General features: G+C 42.8%; 1 long non-coding RNA gene across 1 annotated transcript; it reads right to left on the bottom strand.

Moving 5' to 3' along the window:
- Positions 1-5,066: 5,066 nt before the first annotated feature.
- Positions 5,067-7,524, bottom strand: LOC113310476. The gene is made up of 2 exons (XR_003341169.1): positions 6,527-7,524; positions 5,067-5,726 (listed from the first exon to the last, which is right to left on the bottom strand). It is a non-coding gene; the product is annotated as an uncharacterized LOC113310476 (long non-coding RNA).
- Positions 7,525-8,310: the final 786 nt, after the last annotated feature.

Genomic DNA, 8,310 nt, shown 5'->3' with positions numbered 1-8,310 from the left:
GTGTCTGGCAAACGACTTTTTCCTGCTACAGAAGTCGCACCAAAAGCACAAGTCTTCCCTGAGGATGCTACTGAGAAGCGCAACTGGGGACTGCTAACCACGGTCCATTTAAAGAGCACCGAATTTAGCAAAACACTAATCGATGCGACCTCAGAATTCAACGTTGTTACTTTCAAGACCCTGAAAGCAGCAGGAATAACAAAGCAAGAGGTTGTCCGTTCTCCATCAATTATCAGGGACCTTGAGGGAAGAAACCTAAACGTACCCGGCTACGTCAATATCGAAACCAGCGTAGGAAATACTACGACGCATGGAAGGTTCCACATTGTCAAATAATTGAGTTACGCCATGGTCCTGGGACGCCCGTGGATACTCGAAAACAAAAAAAAAAATAGGAACATCCCCTCTACCCATGACAACGCCCGAAAGGGTATCCAACAAACTAGACAACCTGTTGTTGTGTCAATAACTTACTGACGGAACTCAATTACCTAGGAAAAGCCTGTCGACGCTGGCTCACGAACTCTGAACCCAAGTAAGCCTGACTGAACAACCCTCTATACAATCAGTCACTCCTCGTCGTAACCCGTCATGGGGACTTAGTGCGATTACCGAGCACGGTGCTGTCAAGTGGTGTGAATGGAACGCTGGGCCCTTCAAGCGCTTCGCCAAGGACTTGAAAATTGCCCTCGAAGATGACGAAAGCAGAAACCGAGCAATCGTACAACAACCAAACCCGTTCCAGATCGGAGATATGGTGTTCAGGGATACCTCATTTCAAGTCGGAAAGATGATAGTGGATATGACGGTTCGAAAGAACCCTCCTGAAGGAAAGGAAGATGAACCATATATGGTGGCTGACATCCTTTTAGGCGGTTATTGCAAGCTCATCAACACGTACAAATTGGAAGGTGTGGTGGTTCACTCACGATGACTCGAACCCTTCAGCACCTGAAATGTCATACTGCCTCGCTCTCCGACATCCACTCTCTGACATTTCCTCAAGCAATTTCCTTTTCCACCATTATAATTGTATTCCCCCGAGATAAATGCACCACTTGCATTTTTCCAGCAGGGTTCCAGTTTTTCTATTATTAAGCAATCTTATCTTTTCCCTCCAGTGAAATTTCCGAATCTAAAAAAAAAAAAAAAATTACCCGTCCAAACCTAATCAGAAATCAGAACCATACCAAGAAGACCATTTTCAATCAACTGGAAGCTCCAGAAAAATGACACATAAGGAAAAACAATCCTTTCCGGTAGAAGTCTCCGGTTTATAAGTTTTATTCAATATAAAGCCACAAGAGGTACACTGATCAGCAAAATACCAAGTTCAACATGAGTACAAGAAAAAAGGGATTTGCAAGACATCAAAACGACTAGGCAACAAGAAGAAGCAGTAAAAAGAAGAAAACTATTCGCCGACAGAAGATCGAATCCCTGACGCCCCTATCAGAGCTTCTTCAAACACTTTCCCCAGCAATCCCTCGGGAAGCAAAGATTCCATACGGAAGACGTGTCAACAGCAACAGCCTCCATGTCCCACCTGGACACCGTCTCAACAACGACGATATCCGACCTCTTCCTAGCTTCCGCTCCAGCATTTGACCCGATGTACGCCACCATGATTCCCCCAGCATCACCTGCAAAGTTTTCGCCGTACGTCCCAGAGGTTTTCTCAGCAGCCTTTTGAGGAGGGTTCCCTGACTCATCCATGTCGGAATCCATAAAAGTCTGGGCATTCGCCTGTGACTCGCATGGGTAGATCAAAGGAATATCCTGGATGATTGCTCTGATTTCACAAAATAGAGACCCGATCATGTCCAATGACTCCTCACGGAAAGAAGATCGGTCTTCACCAATCCTGGAACATCTCTCCAAAGATATGGCGGTGCCACCGTTACTAGGAGACGCCATCACGATATCGGGAGAAGAACGGATCATACCTTACCTGCACCAACAAACAACTAGAAAGAGGGAGATGACGCAATTTCACCAGCAATATATATATACAAACCCTAAAAACTGGAAAGGGAGAGTAACGCGCTTTCATGGACGTAGCGTTTACAGATTATTTTTTTTTGTAAAAGGGGAAGAATTCTCTGCTAAAGCCACGCATGAAGAAACGCAGCCGGGCCCGCAATAGCCAGCCGGGCCACTTCCAAAATGCACACACTTTTCTTGCCAGTGCCGGCCTTACCAACACTCAGGCTAATCATGCCAGTCTGTGCCGGCCATGCAGTCTGCGCCAGCCACACCTTCCTTATCGGTACCGGCCTTACCAACATTCAACACTGGCCATGCCCTTCCATACCAGCGCTTCCCTTCCAGCGCCAGCATTACCAACGCTCAACGCTAGCCACGCAGACACTATGTCATCCATGCCTCCCTTGTTAATCAATGCCCGGCCTTGCCAATCCGCGTTTTCCCTTTGCCAACGCTATGCTCTGTCAAGTGGCCCACACCCATTCCAAGCTTATTGGTGCTAACAAGTCCCTTCCATGTCAAGTCTATGCTAGTAGCTCCGCCTCGCATTCCAAAGCCTGGCCCCAAAAACACCTAATCATACTGGGATTTGTGCAAAGCTGCTAGATACGAGGATTGTGGATTCTTACTTACATCTCGAAAAAGGTCATACAAATCTCCTCGGCCCTCTTTCAGGACTTACTGTCTCAGTTCTATCCTCTTCTGTCACCATCTTATGCTTACCTCGCAACAAGGCCCCTGTTCCAAGCTAAGCAGGGGACTTAATGTTGATGGTGGTTTTTAAACAAAGGATAAAACCGTAAAACCTCACGTATAGCATGACGTCACCAGTGACACTAGCACATTTATTAGAACATTTAACGCGCTTATGTAAAAATCACCAGGGTACCCTTTTTCAAATACTAAATTAGGGTTTCGATGCGCGAAACCCTAAATTCACAAATACCGCGCAACTATTACGCAAAAAGCATGGCAAACATGCCAAATGCACGCACCGTGCAATCATCGCTCAAAACATAGCAATTGCATGTACCATGCAATCACTGTGCAAAAGCATGGCAATCATGCCACTCACACATGTCACGCAACATGCCAAATGCACGTACCGTGCAAACATCGCGCAAAACATAGCAATTGCACGTACCGTGTAATCATTGCGCAAAAGCATGGCAAACATGCCAAATGCACGCACCGCGCGCTCATCACACAAAACATAGCAATTACATGTATCATGCAATCATTGTGCAAAATATGGCAACCATGCCAAAACTACAAATAACGCGCAACCGTTGCGCTAAATATGGCAACCACGCCAAACCGCAAAACAACGCGCAATCATCACGTTAACCATGCCAAAAATCCAAAACGCACCGCCATTGGCACATGCCGTGCAACCTGGCATGCCAAGCCGTGCAACCTAGGGCCAAAGCTGCCACACGCGCCATTGGCACATGTCGTGCATCCCTTGCAACCTGGCATGCCAAGCCGTGCAACCTAGGGCCAAAGCCGCCACATGCGCCATTGGCACATGTCGTGCGACCCTTGCAACCTGGCATGCCAAGCCGTGCAACCTAGGGCCAAAGCCGCCACGCGCGCCATTGGCACATTCCGTGCAACCCTTGCAACCTGGCATGCAAGCCGTGCAACCTAGGGCCAAGGCATACCACACATGCCATTGACACATGTCGTGCAACACTTGCACTTTGGCATTTCCACTTGCACCCAACGTGCAACCTAGGGCCAAGGAATACCACACATGACATTGGCACATTCCATGCAACACTTGCACTTTGGCACTTCCACTTGCACCCGACGTGCAACCCAGGGCCGAGGCATGCCACACATGCCATTGGCACATGTCGTGCAACCCTTGCACTTTGGCATGCCGCGCCTACATCAAAGGCCACGATTCCTCTTATGCAAAATCTCAACCGTCGAAGGTCGTCACTGAGCCGGCAAGTCTCTCAAGCTCAACTTATTGAACACCAACGACATGCTACGTGTTTTCCACGAAAAACACTCGAGACATCAAAACGTATGTCACAAACTGGGGGATGCTCATTAGGGTTTTGGTTTGGCGGTCTACAGCGTGCGGCATACACAAATGCCAGTTTCAAGAAAGTGTAATAAGAACAAAACGGTTAGTAAATGCAGGAAGTAATGGTGAAACGCTCTTTCATTATGGAACATCAATTCCATCAAATTCCATCAATACCAGGCGTTACCTCTTCCCATTTAACTCATTTGTTTCTTTTCTTACGGGGCCAGAGTACGTTTCACTTGGACTTGTATAAATAGGTTTTACCTATTTCCACCAAGACACAAGTTTTTGGTCAGGGAGAAATACAACACTCAGAAAAGCAACTCTTGCTAGCTTTCTCAAAGCTTTCATCTTCTAATACAAGTCAAGTACTACTCTTCCAGAACTGCTCTGGTCTCAACACTCTCTTCGCTTCCCTCCCTAAACCAGCCCTTCTCCTCCTCTTTGTGACCGAAGCAAATCCGGAACGGCCATTTCTTGGCTTAGGCCAGATTTGTATAGATTGATCTCTCAAATCTAAATTACTCCCGTGCAGTACATTTGTTTAGGGTTTAGATTTGTTTCTCACCCACTCACCGAAATTACCAAAATCAGCAGAAATGATTTTCACCCATAAACACAGGCCTAGAGCTAGCTAAAGGTTTGGACTTATTTCTATCCTTTGTGCCTGAAGTATCCCAATTTTGGGCATTTTCAGCTAGCGAATCGAAATAAGTCCAAGCATCAGCAGGTGACTTATTCAAAAACTCCCCATTACACATCATTTCAACAAACTGACGCATCCCTGAATTTAAACCATCATAAAAAAATTAACAACTCTACATGTTTCATATCCATGATGAGGGCAGCTATAAAGCAAGTTTTTAAATTTCTCCCAATACTCGAAAAAAGACTCATGCTCCGTTTGAGAAAAATTCATAATATTTTTTTCGAAGAGTTATTGTTTTGTGAACCGAATTTTTTTTTTCAGAAACTCTCTACTCATTTCATTTCATTTCATGTCCTAATGGTATTTGGTCGCAAAGAATGCAGACAAGTCTTAGCTTTCTCCTTTGGAGAAAATGGAAACAATTTCAGTTTCACGACATCTTGAGTCGCAGCAACAAAAGGCATAGTAGCACAAACATCATCAAATTCTTTCAAATGTATGTATAGACTTTCGGAGTCCAAACCATGAAACTTAGGCAGTGCTTGTATCTGCCCATATTTTATCGATACATTTCCAGCATTAGCCGTAAGAAATATACAAGAAGATGTAGAAGTTCTTTCTGGATGCAAATAATCCCTAAGGGTTCTAGGTCCATTAGCATTGGATGCGGCTTCAACAGCTATTCTAGCAGCTTCAGCCTCAGCCGCTAATCTCGCAGCTTCTCTAGACGCTTCATCTGCCATTGGATGACTAGGGTGATTCTCTAATACCCTATTAGCAAAACGATGATAGTTACCCAATCATTAAAATGATCAGACCTAGAATATTGCATACACTTGTAAAGAAACCCAACAACCAATCAAGACTAAATAGACAAGAAAGCAAAGCAGCAACAATATGAGACTAAGAGAGAGGCAAGAAACAGATACAATGTTACCCAAACAGCTGTGATTTTGGCCAGATCTCAGCCTACCCATATTTAAAACAATCAACACATGTTTCCTACAACCATAACCAGCTCCCAATGTCACCAAGTCTTTAGAGCTATCCCTGTTACGAAAGCAACAAAAATCAGCAAACTCTAAAACTAAAAATAAACCTATGCAAACCTTAATTTTAAGGAAAACTAAACAATCCCGGGCCCAGTGGCGCCAAAATTTGTTCACTCTTTTCAGAGTATCAAAGTAAAAGAAATGTAATATAGTCGGAACAAGTTCGAACCACAGAGATTGCATGTGTTTCAAGAGAATTATTTAGCAAATAAATAATATAAAGTTGATTTGTAATTGAGTTGCAAAATGCAACAAACTATAATTGTAAAAGAAAACAAATTATTGTTCTATATCTACCAAGACACAAGGTTCCACCTAATGGCCTTCGGGTTCTTCTATCATCAAATGATAACTCGAATAGAGGAAGATAATAATCTGTTATACTCGGAAAATACAACATATATAATTTTGAGTGCAACTAAAAGCACCATAACATAAAAGATTGCTATTATGTTCTAAGTATACAACCCAGTTGAAAAATGTCACAGGGATTTCATAGCATTCAATGTATCCTGAAATCACACTAAATCTAAGAAGTTTGTAGACACATTCAACACAAAATTGCAATCAAACAAAGATGAAATGAATTAAGCATTAAAACGATTTATTGATGATCAACTTAAGAACACTGGACCCATTAAGCTTCCCCTCTTGGCTTGGGAGAGAGGGGTTTAACTTCTAATTGTTGTGTAGACAGCCATTAAGAAGTATTGAATGGAAAACTCTCACACAAAAGACAACTAACAACTGGAATTAATTAGGAAGCAAAAGAAATTAGATTGCAGTATTCAATCGTACCCTTTTTGGTTGATTCTTCTTCTTGCTTTATACACCAATGTCGTGACTTGTTCTCTGATTTGTAGTCTGGATTCAACCATATTTTCATGCCTAAAGGATTGAAATCAACCCTTATTATCTCCCCATTTGGTACACAACACACCCATCTCGAATGATTGATTCAAACCCTTCCTGGATTGGGGGAAAATCACTCCACATATTTTTATCTCTTCCTCGTATTTCTGCTTACAACAGCTGAAATCAGTGACCTGTATTTGACTCGATATAAACAACCCTCTTTCTGTAATTTCTCACAATTCATTCAATGTAAACATCAACCAAAATTTCCCATCAACAGCAACCATCATAGCCCTACACCACTGATTCAACAACCCATGTAAACAAACCTCTAAAATTCAGATGATGATGTTGAACTGAAATCATACAACCATTTAACCATTACCCCAGCAAACCTTTCATACAAAACCCATCAATTTCAGCCATGAATCATTGGCAGCCATCTCATCCAAATCAGGTCTTGGGTCTGATTCACCGGTATCAAATTCAGCTCAAATATGTCCCAACTCTTCAGCGATTCGTACCCCATACTGTCAACACACTCATCATTACTTCCATGTTCTATCTCGTCTTTGAAAACCAAAACCCCCAAATTTCTGTAACAACAACTACCACTGCCTGCAACTCACGAAAACAACCATACTATTCAATCATTTTCCACTGTCAAATAACCCCCAAATTCAATCGACGTTGTTGAGAAAAGTTTAAGTAATTAGCTTGAATCTCAACCCAAAACAACACAGATCCTGTATCATCAGCTCCTTATTCTTCTCGCTGATTAAATCCAGTCAATACCCATCGATAAATCGAACTCATCTCTGCTTGTACCTGAATCCAATGAAGAAACCCAGAACTGATGCCTTTTTCTTTCCTAACCTAATTTTTTGCAGCTGCTTGAAATGTAAATGGTAAAGTGAAGAAATGGATATGCTCGATGCTTGAACATTCTACTAATGAACTGTGGCTATAATGAAGCCACGACCCATTTTCCTCCTACTCCCACCGGTGCGGCTCACATGCTTGAAGAAGCAAAGAAAATTCTTTGTGAATTGATATCTCTGGACATGAAACGACAAGGTGGTGCGACCCATGAATTGTTGGTTTGCCAACCCACAAGCTCTATATAAGCTCTGACTCTTTCACACGCTAGTTGCAAGCGCCAATTTAGCTTATAAACCATTAGTTCTCCGGGTGAACGAATTTTACTTGTAATTCCTGTAAACGACTTAAAACAATATTATTATCTAAATATCGAGACCTAGGTAGTATAAATATGGGTATTAAAATGTCGCACTTACGTGCTTGTCACAATGATACTCACAGTAATCCCTAAATTTTTCTGATCTCGGAAGTTGTTTCCCTTTTGGACTTGGTCATTAGAAGTCCGTCATATTTTTGATTGCCCGTAGGATGCGAACATAGCTAGTATTGAGCTTCGTCTAGACATGGTCTTCGAATTTCTGATCATTTCATCGTCCACGCTTATCTTTGTTGGAACGCTCGGTCGAGTTCGCCCTTTGGAATGATCCGCTAGTTGGTTCAATGGATTTGATACGGTGAGATTTCTTCCCGTGCATTTGTGCTTTTGGTTTTTCCCGCTAAATCTCTTCCAATCTGGCGTGTTCTTCAATGATGACACGAAGATCTCCTTCAGTTGTGGGGTTACTCCCACGGATCTCGACGAACAATGAACTCATTCTGTCTAAGCCCCACTTATAGCAGTTGAT

This window comes from Papaver somniferum, chromosome 1 (assembly GCF_003573695.1).
Source record: "Papaver somniferum cultivar HN1 chromosome 1, ASM357369v1, whole genome shotgun sequence".
Lineage (NCBI taxonomy): Eukaryota > Viridiplantae > Streptophyta > Magnoliopsida > Ranunculales > Papaveraceae > Papaver > Papaver somniferum.
The sequence above is the reverse complement of the archived record's forward strand: the minus strand, read 5'-3'. Positions and strand labels throughout refer to the sequence as shown.